Here is a 16,921-nt window from a genome sequence, read left to right as displayed (position 1 = left end):
ATAGCTCCTTGTACTAATCCCATACTTGAACACAATCTCTGCAACCAAACTACTTCCTTACTTGCATGAGTGGCTGCCATGTATTCTGCCTTTGTAGTTGATAGTGCCACTACAGATTGTTTCTTACTCATCCAACCAACTGCACCTCCAAATAGGTTAAACACATACCCACTTATAGATCTTCTCTGATCCAAATCTCCAACCCAATCTGCATCAACAAAGCCACGAATATACAACACTCTATCCAATCCTGGTTTTCCTTAGTAGCACAAACCATAATCACTAGTGCCACGCAAATACCTGAAAACTTGCTTCACTGATGTCTAGTGCTTCTTCCCTGGTTTTGACATAAACCTGCTCAATACTCCCACTGCATGTGCAATGTCTGGTCTAGTACAGACCATTGCATGCATCAGGCTATCGACTGCACTTGCATATAGAACACAGGACATGTCCTCTTCCTCTTCTTGTGTCTTGGGACACTATTCAACAGATAACTTCACACCTACAGGAATAGGAACCTTCACCGGTTTACTATCCTGCATATTAAACCTCTGCAGTATTTTCTTGACATACTTCCTCTGGTTTAACCAGAACTTCCTCTTTGCTCGATCTCTTCTAATTTCCATGCCCAAAATATAGTTTGCAGCACCAAGATCTTTCATGTCGAATTTGGAGGACAATTGGGTCTTCAAATCTTGGATAATTTCTTTGTTATTTCCAACCAACAACATATCATCCACATACAAGACCAGATAAATAACGCAGGCACCAATTAATTTAAAATACACACAGTGATCTGCTTTGCTTCAGGTGAAGCCAAATCTCCGTATAAATGTATCAAATTTCTGATACCACATCTTTGGTGACTGTTTTAACCCATACAGAGACTTCTTTAACTTGCATATCAGTTCTTTCCTAGCCTTCACCGCAAAGCCTTCAGGTTGCTTCATGTAGATTTCCCCTTCCAGATCCCTGTGAATAAATGTTGTCTTCACATCGATTTGTTCTACCTCAAAATCAAAAGCATCAACGACAGATAAAAGTAATCTAATAGAAGTTACGTTGGCAACAGGAGAAAAAATATCACCAAAATCAATTCCTGTCACCTGGGAATAACCTTTTTCTACTAATTAAGCTTTGTATTTCTCCACCATTTCTTCTGCATTTGTCTTCTCCTTGAATACCCATTTGCTGCCAATGTGTTCCCTTCCAGCCGGCAACTCCATCAGATCCCAAGCCTCATTTTTGTGCAAAGATGTCATTTCATCAACCATGGCCTCTTTCCAGAGTTTGTCATCCTCTGAATCTACTACTTCCTTCACAGTTCTGGGATCATCGTCAGTAATAGATAAAGCAAAATTTGAACAAAAAGCAGATGGACTATAATTTTTGGGCTGCCTTCTTTCTCGAACTGATCTTCTCACACAGAGAGTTTGTGGCTCTTCATCTTCTGATTCCTCCTCTGTTGTAGAGTCTTATTCTTCCTCCTTTAGCTCAAACTCTATCTTCTCCAGTTCCTTTGGTTGGGCTTCATTTTTAATAACATCTTTTACCTCTCTGAACACCGCATCTCGGTTTTACACAACCTTCCTTGTTACTGGGTTCCAAATCTTATAACCCTTTAAACCATCCTTATACCCAATAAAGATGCACTTTTCAGATTTACTATCCAACTTGGTTCATTTATCCTTTGGAACATGTACATATGCATCACATCCAAATACCCTAAGATGTGAAAGAGAGTTTTTCTTACCAGTCCATACCTCTTATGGAGTCTTATCCTCCAACGCTGATGAAGGTGATCTGTTGACCAGGTAACATGTTGTCTCCACCGCCTCTTCCCAGAATTCCTATCCTAACTCGACACCACTGAGCATGCTTCTTTCCTTTTCCATCAACATCTTGTTCATTCGTTCTGCAACTCCATTTTGCTAAGGTGTATATAGAGTATTCTTCTACTGCACTATACCACACTTCTTACATAATTCTTCAAATTCCTTACTACAAAACTCTCCACCGTTATCTGTCATCAACACCTTTATCTTCTTCTCTATTTGGTTTTCCACTAGAGCCTTAAATTCTTTAAACCTGTCAAAGACTTCAGATTTATTATTAAGGAAATATATCCATGTATTCCTTGACAATTCATCTATAAATGATACATAGTACACAGACTTACCCAGTGATGGAACCTTCACAGGTCCAAACACATCACTGTGCACAAGCTCTAATATTTGTTTCACCCTCTTACCACCAGAGAGGAAACTCACACAATTCTGCTTCCCATATACACAATTTTCACAGAAATCAAAATCCAGAGATATATTACTCATACCTTTACCATGAAGTATTTGAAGGCCCTTCTCTCCAATATGTCCAAGCCTTTGATGCCACAGCATGATATTTTCTCCATAGACCACTAGATTTTCTACTCCACTTTCAGGAACCATAGAGTTGTTGCACCCATCAACAACAGTGCTACCTTGTAGCTTGTAGAGAGTTCCAATCCAAACTCTTGGCATCAATACCAGTGCTCCTTGAACCATCTTGCAAGTATCCTTCTCGAACACTGTTTTTACACTTGCATCATCTAGCTTGCTTATAGAAATCAGATTTCTAGTCAATGCAGGAATATGTAGAACACCCAGAAGTGCTCTAACCCTTCCACCTTGCAACTTTAACTTTACTTTTCTGCGACCAACGATTCTAGCCTTCCTATCATCCCCTAAGCATACATCACCATCATCATATTTCTGATACTCGCAGAACCACTCTCTATGGGGAGTGAAGTGAAAGGATGCAGTTGAGTCAATCAACCATGCCTCATGAGCTACATGTGTACTTGAAGAAGCCAAGTACACATCCCCACCTTCATCTGAGGTGGTTTTTTCCTCTACAAAAGGAACATCATTAGATCCCTTTCCTTTATCAGGAGCTTTAGATTTACAGTCCCTTTTGTAGTGTCTTTCCTTTCTACATTTCCAGCACACCACCTTTACAAGTTTTCCTAGAGATTTAGATCTCCCTCGAGATTTAGATCTCCCACTCAATGACTTATTTTCATTTCTGTTTTGGGATCGTGCTCGTATAGACAAGGCATCACCATTCTGGCTCTCCATATTTTTCTGTCTCATCTCCTCCGTCAGCAATGATGAGACTATTTCATCAAATTGCAAGGCAGTTGTATTCCTACCTATTGCAATAACCAGACTATCCCATGAATCTAGTAGAGAACACAACAAACTGATGCACTTATCTCCATCTAAAATTTTAATATCAGCAGATAATAACTGACTTACCACAGTATTAAATGCATTCAGATGCTCTGTCACCAAGTCTCCATCTTTCATCCTCAGGTTATACAACTTTTTTCGCAGGAACAATTTATTCACCAGAGACTTAGATTGGGACAAAGTCCCTAACTTGTCCCACAAAGCCTTCATCGTAACTTCCCCTCACACATTCAGCAATAGTAAATCTGAGACACACAATTGTATTGTGCTCTTTTCCTTTAGATCCAACTTCTTCTTTTCTTCATCAGACACTCTCGTTGGTTTAGTACCCGGATCTACCGCAATCCACTTATCTTTATCCACCAACAGATCCTCCATCTTGAGTTTCCACAACTCAAAACTCTGACCATTAAATTTCTTGATCTCTATCTTCCACTACTCGCCATCTTATTTCACCACTAGAATCAATCTCGCAGATCTCCCATTGAACAGAGTCTACCATAGGCCCCAGCGAAACCTCTCAGCAACAAAGGCGTCCCCTTGAAGCCAAAAATAGCTCTGATACCAAATGTAGGTTTTAACCCCGTACAGAAATTACCTGCATACAAATTCTTTAAAAAAAAAAAAATCCCCTGAATCCAAAAACCAGGACTACTAGCTTGATTTTTCATTATATTCCTTTCGATGTTACAATACATATTTATACATGCCGAAGCATCCAATACCATGGACTGAAAATTATCACGTCCAAAACCATGTGCAAAAAACATGCACAAAACCATAGGTAGGTCCGCCCAACCTAATATAGGGCCCAAAACCAAAATTTTATAGGGCGTTGCTCCAGGCCCCATAGAGTGGGGTTACCTGCACCCCTCAAAACCCCTGTGACTCCCCCGCTAAGCAATCAGCGCAACGAATGGGGTCTCTGCCCCCTTTCTAACCCCCTGGTTAACTACGTGGGCTAGTCGTGGAAAGAATATAACACAACGCAACACTCCAGGTCTCCACACTTTATGCTGCATTGCCCCACTAGCTATGCTCTCACAGTCTGTTGTTGTCTTTTTCTTGTTGTTGCTTGGCCTTCTTATTGTTGCTTTCTTCTGAGGCACCTTCATCATCAATCTTATTATTCTTTCAATCTCTATGTCCAATTTATCTTTTGACTGATAATTACTTTGCCATTTGTTGTTGTACTCTATCCACTCATCATCAAACTGTCGTTTACTGTCTTCTCTTTGAAGTTTTTGGATTCTTATTACCACCCTTTCATCCATACCCTCTTGTTTGACAATCCTCAGTAATTGTCCTTCACTTCCTTGACTGATTCTAACAATCAATTTCACTTCTTCAAGCATGGTATCTTCATGCTTTTCATTTCCCTCATCAACATGTCCGTCCTGGAACGATGTCTGTCTCATTTTCATCAAATCCTGTAATCATAAAACAATTATCAAAATTAAAAATATAAGGCCTCATTACCTTTAATATCTCTGACAACATCTCATTACGTTGCTCTGAGTTTTCCTTCAATTCCTTTGTCAACACATCAGTATGTTGATTTAAACTCTCCTCCATATCATCTATTTCAATGATATCTCTCTGCTCTGGTTCACAATAATGAACTCCTCCTTCTATAATGTCAATTTGTTGAACTTTCATTACCATTCTCTTTTCCTTATGATTGTCATTCATGGCAATTTCTATCTTCCTTTTTCAACAATTTATCCTGAGTGTATATCCTTTTCTTTTCCAACTTCCTTCTTTGAAAGTCTAATTTTCTATATAACTCAAAAAATTTAATTGGAGTAGAATCTGGAAATTTCACACAATTTTCCATACCTTCCTTTGTTATTGACCAATCATCAGATGTCCTTTCTCCCTTTGCTAAATCTTTTGTATAGGCTTCGTATTTCTTCAATTCTGTGATTGTCTTTTCTTTGTCTTGAAACAAATTTTCCTCCCCGTATTCTTCAACACACTTTGTCTTGTTGTCTCTCTGTAAACCTTCTTCAAGATCTATCCTTGCCCCATCATCTGCATTAATATTCTCCTGCATTTGTTCTTCATCAATAACATTAATCAAATTCATTAGATTACCTCTCTGAGACAATATTCCTTCATTCTTCATCAGAATAAGATCTCCATCTTCCATCTCTATGACAACTTCAAATGAATGTCTTCTCCCATTAAGTAACTCATCCATAGACTCTTTCTACTGTAACCAATCAAATTCTTCCTCTTCTAAGAAATTTTCTTTGTCACCTTTTACTTCAAGATCTTCATCCATCCTGAAGACATCTTCACAAAGTTGCTTTTCTCCTGCAATACTTGCAATCATACACAAATTATCAGTTTTAAAAACATAAGACCTTGTGGTCTCACTTGATGTTTCAGTCATCATATCTCCTTACTATCTTGAATTCTCACAATAATTCATAAGATATTTCACAGATCTCCAGTCTTCATCTTCACCCAAAACTTCACCCTGTTTTGCTTCACAAATGGAAACTTCCATTTCCAACTCAGCTTCTATGAGTTTTTCCACCAGCCACTTCACTTGCTTCTGTTGTAGCCTTTTCTGTAACTTAGACCACTTCACTATCTTTTTCCTCAAGACCCAACCTTGTCTTTGATTTTCCTCTAGTAGTATCCTTAATACATTGAGTTGTTTTTTTAACTCCGCAATCTCCTTGTCACACTCCTCTTGACTCGTTCTCTTGCCCTTTTCCTTGGCATCCTCCTTCTTCACTTTTCTTCCGTTGTGGTCTTCCTCAGAACATCTGTTACCTCTGTTATGACTATCAATAGTCATCTCCTTCACTATCTTCATGAGTTCCTCACTCACTTACTATGAGTTGCATTAAAGCCTCTGCAACAGTAAGTCCTCCCCGCTGCCACTTACCTCAACAAGCTCTCCTCTGTACTTAGTCTTTTGGCAAGCACTTGGTTCTCTATTCTCTCGAACCTCTTTGAGCACTTCTCTCTACTCCTTCTAGGCTTCAACTCATCTGCACCTTTTAAGAATGCAACTGTCCTCTTTATCCAACCTCTCTTGGAATTCTTCAAGGCTCTTCCACATTCTACTTTCATTAAGAAAATCTTACCAAATTCTTTCATCCCTTAGAAATTCTACCCACATCCTCTGTGGAATTACCTTTATGATCTTTCCATGAGATGCAACAATACCTCTGTAGTAACAAGTCCCTCTTGCTACATGATACCTAACTAAGCTTCTCTTCTCTAAGCTCAGGCCTTTGGCATCTCTCTGGTTCTCTCCTCTGGAACCAACTGAGCACTCCTTGCTCTAGGTTGCTGCAATCTTCTCACCTTCTTATGCCGCTATCTTCAAGACCTCTGCATGATCTTGTTCTACCATTCACCTGCACTTTGAATGGATTTTTCTCTGTTTCTTTGCATCCGCAATTTCTGCTACACTTTATCTATGTGTGCCTACTATTTGTTAGATTTAAATTTTGATCTCCTCTTGTCTGCATACACACCTTCAAAACATAACTCTGTTCTAAGTTTCTCAAAGATTTCTTACATGCAGAATTTCGTTGTTTAGCTCTGATACCAAATGATGCAGCATAAGCCACACATATCCACAATATGCATATATAATACATGTAACATACATCCCAGGAATTCAAAAATTCCTTACTTGGTAAAACCTTCACAAGTCAAGGTTTAATTCTCCTTCAATAAATTCCATGCAGAAACATTTCATTTAACTATCGCAAGTCTAAAATTTATAGACATTTGAGTGGAATCTTATAAAACCTTCCATAATCTTTGGACCTTGGCTAAAACTCAAACTTAGACCTTCATTAATTAATTCTGACATTAACCGTAATACATTTATTCCACTTATTTATATTATAATTCCCATATAATAGAAATATTTCATAACCACACTTAAACCTTACTTTTCCACCATTCCACAAACCTTTGCATGTATATCGACGCTCTCTTTAGGGCATTCAACCTCCGCTGTCGATCTCATTACTTAATCTGACAGTTATTGCGTCACTCGATCGCCAATTAGATTGGTCGATCTCCACCGTTGATCAATCCCACTCGGTCCAACAATTATCGCACAATCTCGTGTGAAATCGTGCACAATAGATATCAAGTTGAGAGAGCACGAGAAAAGTAGTTTTCTCGTGCTATGTGTCACCCGCTAAGGGTAATCACGTGAAATTATAGAATACCACTTACAACTTTTAGGGCACGCGAGAAACTGCTTACCGCCTATGAAGACCACTCCACTATTCTGCACGTGGTTTTAATCTCTGCCATTCATCTTCTTGAATTTATCTTGCGCAACTTAATCTTAGTTGTCTATCTCACACAATCTCATCTGTTGATCTCACTGATCCAAAAGTTCCTATGCATTGTTACATTCTTTTGTTTCTTACTATGTAATAGCCCATTCATTTAGCTTTCTGTGTGTGTATTTGTTCTCACCTTCCGGTCTTCACTTGTTCTGATCTCAATATCCACTCTGTTACTTCATTTCTTCGTGTCATTACACTTCCTTCATAAATCCTTAAGTTTTAGGAAACCTTATAGTTATACCTTCACTGTAACATTCAAGGTTTTCTCCAATATTGTTTTTGTGTAAACCCGCGACACTCTTCTTTGTCTTCTTCTCTGATTTTGCACACTTGCAAACCTATGTTACGCAGAATTACTCTAATTCACACACAATTTATCATTCGATTACTCAATACAATCCACTCATACTCAGAAATCGAGTTATCTGTATTAATAAACAAACATTTACACAAGACTTTCTTTCTCGACCTGATCTTCTATATCAGTGGCCTTTCCTTTCATGCCCGTAGGCTTACAGTCAACCCTATCTAATCTCTGAACTTTAATTCTCACTCTAACTAACTGACTGACTGACTAACTGACTCGATGCATTTTTGGCTTACATTTATACAAAAGATTTTTTCAACCAATTTTGGTTCAGATCCTTAGTCTACTGAACTAAATCCCGAATATCCTCTAAGTCCACTTTTGACTCCACTAATCCCTAAGAATCCTCTCTAGTTCCACAAACCATGAAACCAATTTCTAATCTAAGACTTACAATTGATTTCCAAATCTCTCAATCCTCACTAATCACTCATCATCACTCATGTTCTCCTACATTCGAGAGAATTTACAAATATCCTCACAATATCTAATTAATTCATATTCCAATCACTCAAAACATTAATAATTACATTAATTTGATACATAGGAATCCAACTTCCTTGAAAACACAAGACCCCCTAAGTTAACTAGAATATAATGAAATTGTTGAGCTGAATGCTCCTGCATCAAAAGGCAATAACATGGGATTGCAAATCATAATTCTTGTGCAATATGCAGTAGATGAATTCCACAGTTCTCACTTCCAGCAAAGACTATTATTAACAGCATGACACATTTACAAGTGGTGACAACAAAAAAATTTAGTATTCTAGTCAGAATGGAAGCTTAGATGTAGCACTTCAAATCATCCATGCAAAGGAACTTAAACTAATTTATCTTAACAGACTGTGAGAAGTAGATCCAATGTGTGGTTTCCATTTTAAGCATTAGGTATTGTCATTCGAGCTTCATATGTGCAAGCAACTGATTAGGAAGTGACCCTAGTCCAAAAAAATTAGGAATATAGCAAAAGAAGCAGAGGGTTTCTAAATTGGAGGATGGTTAAACCAACACCTTTTTCCACAACCACAAAGTACAGTTAGATTTAGTAGACCTATTTGGATAAGTTCTGATATTTGCTTCCATAATCTCATGCTGTTGTTGTAGATTAATTTAGCACATAGCCTCTGAAATACATAGTGTTCATACAGTCAGACGACGTTCAATGCGATAACATCAATCCCAGTGAGGCAAGTTCCCATGTTAAGTTTTAAGACAACCAAATGTCATGTTGCCAGGTCAATGCACATATGGTCTTATGTCCCATTATAGCGAGTCTGGATAAACTAATTATATGACATCATGAAAAGTCGTCAATTTCTCAAACAACCTCTAGCACCCATATGAAACCCAGAGTGAGGATCACTGCAAATTGTTAAAGTTTGTCACATGGTACAAAATTACTGAATGCAATGGACAGCTAATTTAATCCACTGTTTAATTGTACCTTAAACTTCCCATAAGCAATTCGGCATTAGCAACTCAACCACTAGAGCAAACCATGAGTAGACCCTCCATCAATTCACACCCATAACAGTGCTTCATAGTATTTATATCAACGTTGGTAAGTTCTATACTAGTAGGTGCTATTACAATAAGTCCATCTATTTTACCTAAATTAGAAATTGCGACTATTGGAAGCAAATTCTAACACTAATTTCCATAAAACAATTCCTCAAGACCACTTCAGACAGACCATTCAGCTAATGTAAACTGCAGCAAAGGCAGATACATTGTATAGTATTTGACAGCCTTAATAACCTTGCCATCACTAACAACATATCAGATGAATCTGCAACTCACCGCTGTTATTATTTGCAAGGTCCACTTTATCAATGTCAAATGACAACTCACTAACCTTTTTAGCAAACCAATTCTAGGTTATAAATGTGAGCACTGTCAATGTTATTTACCTAGGGCACTACACCCGTTGCAAGTACACACCAACTGCTAGGCCAAACCCATTTCAGACTGAACAACTAGTGCATTTAATAAAGATGTATCACCCACTAAGCACTAAATCAGATGTGTTTTCATATTTAACACATGGTGCACTTTTCTGGAAATTTCAATTGGATGATTCCATCAACACAGCCACCAAGCCTGTTTCAGATTGCCTGCCTAGCCTATAATTGCAATTTACTCCCTATTACTAAATCTTGCCAGGTGCATTTCAACAATATCGTCAATCCTCGGAGAGGGTTGCGCCCAAAGATGGCCTACTACGTTGAGCACTTCTTGGAGTTGAGAGACGGCTCATTGTTCGACCCCAATATACTTTTCACCATTGGATGCATGCTCTTCGCATTCCTCTAGGCCAGTTCAGAGTAGGTTCTCATAGACTTCAGGTAGAGATGGACCACCGGGTGGATAGACCAGACAAAATCTGCCAGGTATGTCATCTATAGGAAGTGGAGACTGAGGTGCACTTATTCTTGGATGCCCTGTCTACTACGAGATCAGAGGAAGGTTTCATTGCTTGTTTAGAGATTCTCAGACCCTCACCGACTTTTTCAGGTATCCTGACCAGAGATGTTTGGCCCTATATATGTAGGAGGCTTTCAGGTTCCGAGCGCATATTCTTCAGCCTCCCATCAAACCAGACCCCACACAGAGGATCACGACATTTTTCAGGGTACTACCTTTAGAAAGGGGCACCAAGAGACAGATTGATACCAATACGTATCTAGACTCTAGATTAGTCAGGAAATGTGGGACCTCAACCCACCACACGAGATCTCAGCCGCAGATCCGTTCCTGAGAGATGGACTAGGTACTCCAGACCTCAGCAGCACATGAACCCCCCATGGCGACGATTTAGTGGACAGTCCGCACTTTCCACCAGCTCTTCATCGGGCCAACAGACTTTGTTGAGTTTCTTCAATGCTCTTCATTCAGCCTCGGGTGTTAGGAGAGATGGGTTTGATCCTCAAACTTATTAGCTCCTAGATCTTCTCCACAAGGGCCAGATGTTGATTTACTTCATGCATTGTATTGTTTTTTAGGAGACCATTTGGTTCTCCCGCTTTGTATGGACATCATTGTATTCAAAAGTCCATTTGACCTACTTTGTGGTCATTAGTTGGACATAAATATAATTATCTTATCTTATAGTAATTTGAAAACCTTGACAACCTTGTCATCACTAACAACATATCAGATCAATTTGTAACTCACCGCTGCTATTATTTACAAGGTCCACTTTATCAATGTCAAATGACAACTCACTAACCATTTTAGCAAACCAATTCTAGGTTATATATGTGAGCACTGTCATTGCAATTTACCTGGGGGCACTACATCCGTTGCAAGTACATACCAACTACTAGGCCAAACCCATTTGAGAGTGACCAACTCGTGCATTTAACAAATATGTTTTACCCACTAAATACTAAATCAGATGTGTTTTCATATTGAACACACAGTGCACTCTTCTGGAAATTTCACTTGATGATTCATCGACACAGCCACCAAACCTATTTCAAATTGCCTGCCTAGTGTATAATTACCAAAATCACCCCTGCACTTCATTAATTGCAATTTACTCTCTATTACTAAATCTTGCCAGGTGCATTTCAGCAATATCGTTATAGAGGGTGTTATTTGTGGCTGAGTATGTCACAACACCAATATCAAACTCTTTTGAAGATCAGCTGCAACATTCTATTGGCTTTGTCGGGTGTGCATTCCTTGCATAGTGCATCCATGATGGTGGCATATGCAATCATATCAGAGACATGACCTCTATCTTTCATTTGTTCGAATAATTTTATTGCCTCCTTCAGGTTACCCACTCTATAGAGTCCATTCATCAATATGGTGTATGTGATAACGTTAGGGCTCTGACCCTGGCCTTGCATCTCATAGAAGATCCGTTGACCTTCGTTTGTCCTGTTATGCTTGCAAAGCCCATCTATTAATGTATTATACCTAAACATGAAGTACATGTCTCTGAGTTTGTGCTCCGCAAATGCTCTACTAGGTCACGCCACTGTTGAACGCTCTTTCGGCCTCGACCCTTAGCCATGGCCCCTCTGGATGCAACCCCGGAGGCGGCTGCCGCCCAACAGGCCTTCTCTGCCCTTGCCAAATCCTTACCCCCTCAACGCCCTCACCCAACAATCTCTAAGTTTGTGAAGAAGCTAGATGTTCTTGATCCGAACTTAAACAAGAATGCAACAAATTACAGAGATAACCATAAACACAGATATGCAGTGGAAATAATACTTCATTTCATTAATTTAAAATACTGAAATATGCTTACAAACAGTAATGGAAATAAACCAGCTAGGGCGATGGTAGCTTATCTCTGAGAAGAGATGTGGTGGCTACATGCCTCTGAACTGTGTTACAATGAGGCTCGAAGGCCTATTTATTGTTGAGAAACAATGGAAAACCCTTAACATTCCAAAACCTAACCCTAGAAGATGAATCACCAAACTTTGGGCCCCGTTTGGGTAAATTGGTACATCAACTTCCCGGGGTCGTAACTTTGGCATACGATCTTCGTTTGACACATACAATAGCTCGTTAGAAAGATCTATCTGAGCACTACCACTTTGGGAAGGGAAACATCGGTCCATGTGTTAGCCTCCTGTTGCAACAGGGTATCATTTTTCATGATTGACATTTTTACATGCCAAATATGTCATACTTTGCCGGCTGCAGTGTTCCATATTTCCACGAGGTGCCATGAAGTATGCTTAGTCCAAATGCACTGTTGTATTCCAATTTTTGATGAGTTGTTCCAGTTTCGAAGAATTTTCATTTAAGGGAGGTCCAAACAGTTTAATCTTGGTCTCCCTAGGTTTCAATTTCCTATTTAGAATATAGAGAATGATATTTGTCCAAACAGTTTAATCTTGGTAGATCTGTAGATAGGTAGAGAATCAAAGGGACCCAACTGTTTAATCTGGGCCCTGGCAGAAATAAGTGTAGATTTAGATAGGAAAAATTCAAAAGAAAAATTGTAAATCTGGGTTTGCAAGTCTAAGTGCACCCAATTCAAAAGAAGAAAAAATGTTAGGAGAGTAGGCTGGGTAGGTAGCTGTGTGGTTGCAAATTAATAATTTATGATCAATTTTGTGTTACAAAGTGCTTTATCTTTACAGATCACAGTGCAGGCAGTTTTCATGCAAAGGAGCTCAAAGGTGGATATAACTAACTCCCCCTTCTTCTAATTCCCCAAGTCACTTACTAATTTCCCAAAGAGGTCAAGATCTGCTTGATTCCTCTTAGTTTCATCATCATCCATATCAGTTGCCTTGGTGAGGATCTGCTTCACTCAAGGATTTTATTTCTTTTCAAACTCTTTTCCCCAAAATTAGCCTAAGGTCCCTGACCTTGGCGCCTGCTTATCATCTTCATATTAACTACTAACAGTATTATATAACTCCCTATCAGTTTTCCCCTTTCCCCTACTAAAACTTTGTATATAAAATTCCCCTATGTAAATATCCCCCCCCCCCCCCCCCCCGGCAATATAACCATATTCTTTCTAAGTCAGGGAAAGAACAGTCCATCTGGGGCTGCTTTTAGCCCATCCGTGTCCAAGCAGGGATTAATCTGACACCTGGCTAGATTAATAACCTCTCCCCAACCCTCTTTCCACCCCTAAACCAAAGTTCTGTGCATAAATCTTTAAACCCGTGCACAAAAAACCATGATTTACCCCTTATCCCTAAGCCCCAACTGTAAATACATTAACCGCGCTCATTTTAAACCCATAAAACCCCTTTCCCTAAGTCTAAACCCCCGCGCGCATTATTAAAAACGGGATATTCCCTGTATATTCCCCCGCCCTAACCCTCCGTCTCTTTGTCCGCCACGCCAGCCATTAGATCTGGCCCGTCCCAGATGTACGGTGGGCGGGCCTTTTCGCACGCCAACTGCCCGAGCTTTAGCGTCCGGGAGTTCGGCGGTTTTGCCGCCGTACTCCCGCCACGCGTCAAGCTCTGGGGTGTGGCAGAGCCCCTCCCCCCAAAACCGCCCAGGCGCTAAGGCGGTGCGCCCAAAACCGCTTACTGCCCTCCCCTGTGACATAAGCCCCATGTCACCCGCCTGCGTCACCCCCTGCCCAGTCACACGTCGAGTCATCTGCCTGCGTGGCCCCCTGCAACCGTACCCTGCCACTGTACATGCCACGTCACCATCCGTACATGATGACATCACCCACTGACATCATCCTGCCACGTCATTGCTGATGTCAACCATCGTACAAGGTCCCATCGCTGATGTCATCATCATTTTTTAGCGCGAAGGAGCAAAAATCGCACTTCGGAGCCCCGGAATCAGTTTCTGAGGCAGTTTTTGATGAGCCGCAAATCGCTCATCACTAGATTTTTTAGGCCAAAATGGGGAATATTTAGGGAATCTTTTCATTCTGCAGCCCTCAGGAAGCCCGAAAGGCACCGAATGAACCATTTTTCTTCGCGAAGCTTGCCGAGAGGAGCAGAAAACAGTTTTGAAGGAAACAGAGGCCGAACAGCGGCCATTAATTTGTGATTAAACCCACCAGCACGTCAGAACAGCATCGGCTTATTGCCAAAGAGTATCAGAGGAAGATGAAGAGCCAAAGAGTATCAGCCGAAGATTTTTTTTAGGGGCTCGAAGCACCTGAACATTGATGAGCCCCCCAGAGAGTCAAATCAAGAGGCGTAAGCCCATCCTTGCCCTCAAATCACAGTTAAAGCTTTAAATGCACCAGAAAACAAGGAGCAGAAACCCATACACATTTATTTCAGAAGGCACTGCACCAAGCCACCGAGGACAGCATCATTTACTCAATTTTGATACGGCGGCCCTCAACGCAGCCCGAGTTATTTTCATGCATTCATTACAGATAGAGTTAGGTCAATTAATTATTCTTTATGACCTGATTAGGTCAAGATGTAATAAAGAAACTCTGTAGATATTTTTGCCCTATATATACCACCCTCTACATTGTTACAAGGGTTGGTTGATTGAGAATTTTCACTGGAGACTCGCATTGTATACCTGAGTTTTTTCTATAATCAGAGATTGTCGAAAGCTTGGAGAGCAAACTGACTGTTGTAAATGAATGTTTTTTTTGGAGATATGAAGATGGAATTCTTGTGCTGCAGCCTGAAGCAATAAGTGCATCTTACCTATGTTTAATGTTTACCACTATCTAAATAGCAGAAAGAAAGAATAGCTTAGAATTTGTTTAAATACACTCTATGCTCAATTTCTGCTATTTCTTTATGTTTTCCTCTGATTGAATTGGTTATGAATATGAATTCCTCCTGGCTCATGTTTACCCCGATTCATTTGTGTTGGCCAATTATCTAGGGATTCTTCACTGCCCCTAGGTAGAGCTCTGTTACCTCCATCTATTAAGTTGATTGAGAGATTCTTAACTGCCTCTCATTACTTAACATTCTTTCCATCATTTAAACCTGAAATATTGTTTCATGCGCAGCTATCTTGCTCCATTTTCCCTCTCTTGTTACCAAAGAAATGCACCAGCAGTTCTTCTCCTCGACTCCACGCCCAATGGTTTGAAACTACCAGACTATGCCTTGCCTCTCTGTCTGAAAACATCAATTTTCCCACCAAAAACAAAACAAAACCCTCTAAACTCTAGACCTAGCCTAAAATCCTTTTCAACAAAGCTAAATCATAAAGAGGGATCCCTCTCTGATTACAGGTTGGCTAGAACCTGCAGTCCAAAGTTGGTCTGTGGTTACCTCGGCCGTATCCTTTTCCGAATCTTAAGGACAAACTGAGTGATAACATAATGGCGACTCCACTGGGGATCTTCCTCAGATAGTTTCATGAAGAAGGTAAGAAAGCTCCGCTGAGACCATAAATCAAACTTTCCAACTGTTGTTTATCTCTTAAAACTACAGATGAAGCCTGAATGTCAGCCAGGAAGCCTTTGAAACTGTTTTTTGCTTTGCATTAACAGGAGTAAATAAATGTTGCTTTAGTCAATCTTCATGCTAGTTTTAAGTCACAAACAAGTTGTCCCTTATTTTAATTAGTCCCTTGTTGATTACAAAAACATTCCCAGGAAAAATACCCAAAAAACAATTCGGAAGCTGGCTCCCAAGAAAAATCCACGATATACCAGATCAAATCCAGATCCCAACCCTCCAGCTGTTTTTGAAAACCCTAACATAATCTCGAAAATCCTTAGGAAGCAAGAAAGACGGGAAAATTTTGCTGATTTGAGCCCTGAAACAGCTTACCCTAGCAGTATTCCGACTCCTGTCAAGGTTTTGTTCCAGTCAACCCCTATTTTCCTTTGTTCATCATCTACATCTCGTAGTACTCCTTCCACACCTTCATTCACTGTACATACTAACACTACTGTTGTTTCCAGCGTTCCAGTTACTCCTGTGATCCCCGTTGCTCCAATTGTTCCACTTATCCCCATTGTTCCACTTATACCTGCCAATATGGCTAATAGATATGCACCCCTGCAATTACCTTCTAATGTTGGGGCTTTACCTCAAGAGTACCAATCTAAAATCACATATTTTGACAGCACCGGTCCTTTCACAGCCCTTCAGCACACTAAAAAGATGCAAGACTATTTTGAAAACTACGAAATAGATGATGATAGTGTAAGAATGAGAATTTTTGTTCAGAGTTTAACAGGTGATGTGAGAACTTGGTTCAGATCACTTGCTGCAAATTCCATAACTACCCCAGATGAGCTTTACCAATCCTTTACCAACAGATGGGAGAAAAAGAAAGACCCCTTGCACATACTAGCTGAATATGATACGATCAAACGAGGTCCTCAAGAGACTATTTTGGAGTACTGTGCAAGATTCAATAATGTATATAACGCAATACCACAAAACCTAAGGCCTCCACCTGACCTTGCCTTGTACAAATTTCCCGATGGATTCGACCCGGATATGGCATACCAGTTAAAAGAAAGAGCTCCTCAAACCCTTGCGGACATGCAAAATGTTGCTGTTAGCGTAGAAGCCAATTTAATTGCCAAA

The sequence above is a fragment of the Pinus tabuliformis genome, chromosome 8, assembly GCF_031772625.1.
Source record: "Pinus tabuliformis cultivar Carrire ecotype Pingquan chromosome 8, CPIR1, whole genome shotgun sequence".
NCBI classification, from domain to species: Eukaryota; Viridiplantae; Streptophyta; class Pinopsida; order Pinales; family Pinaceae; genus Pinus; species Pinus tabuliformis.
Note: the sequence above shows the minus strand (reverse complement) of the source record.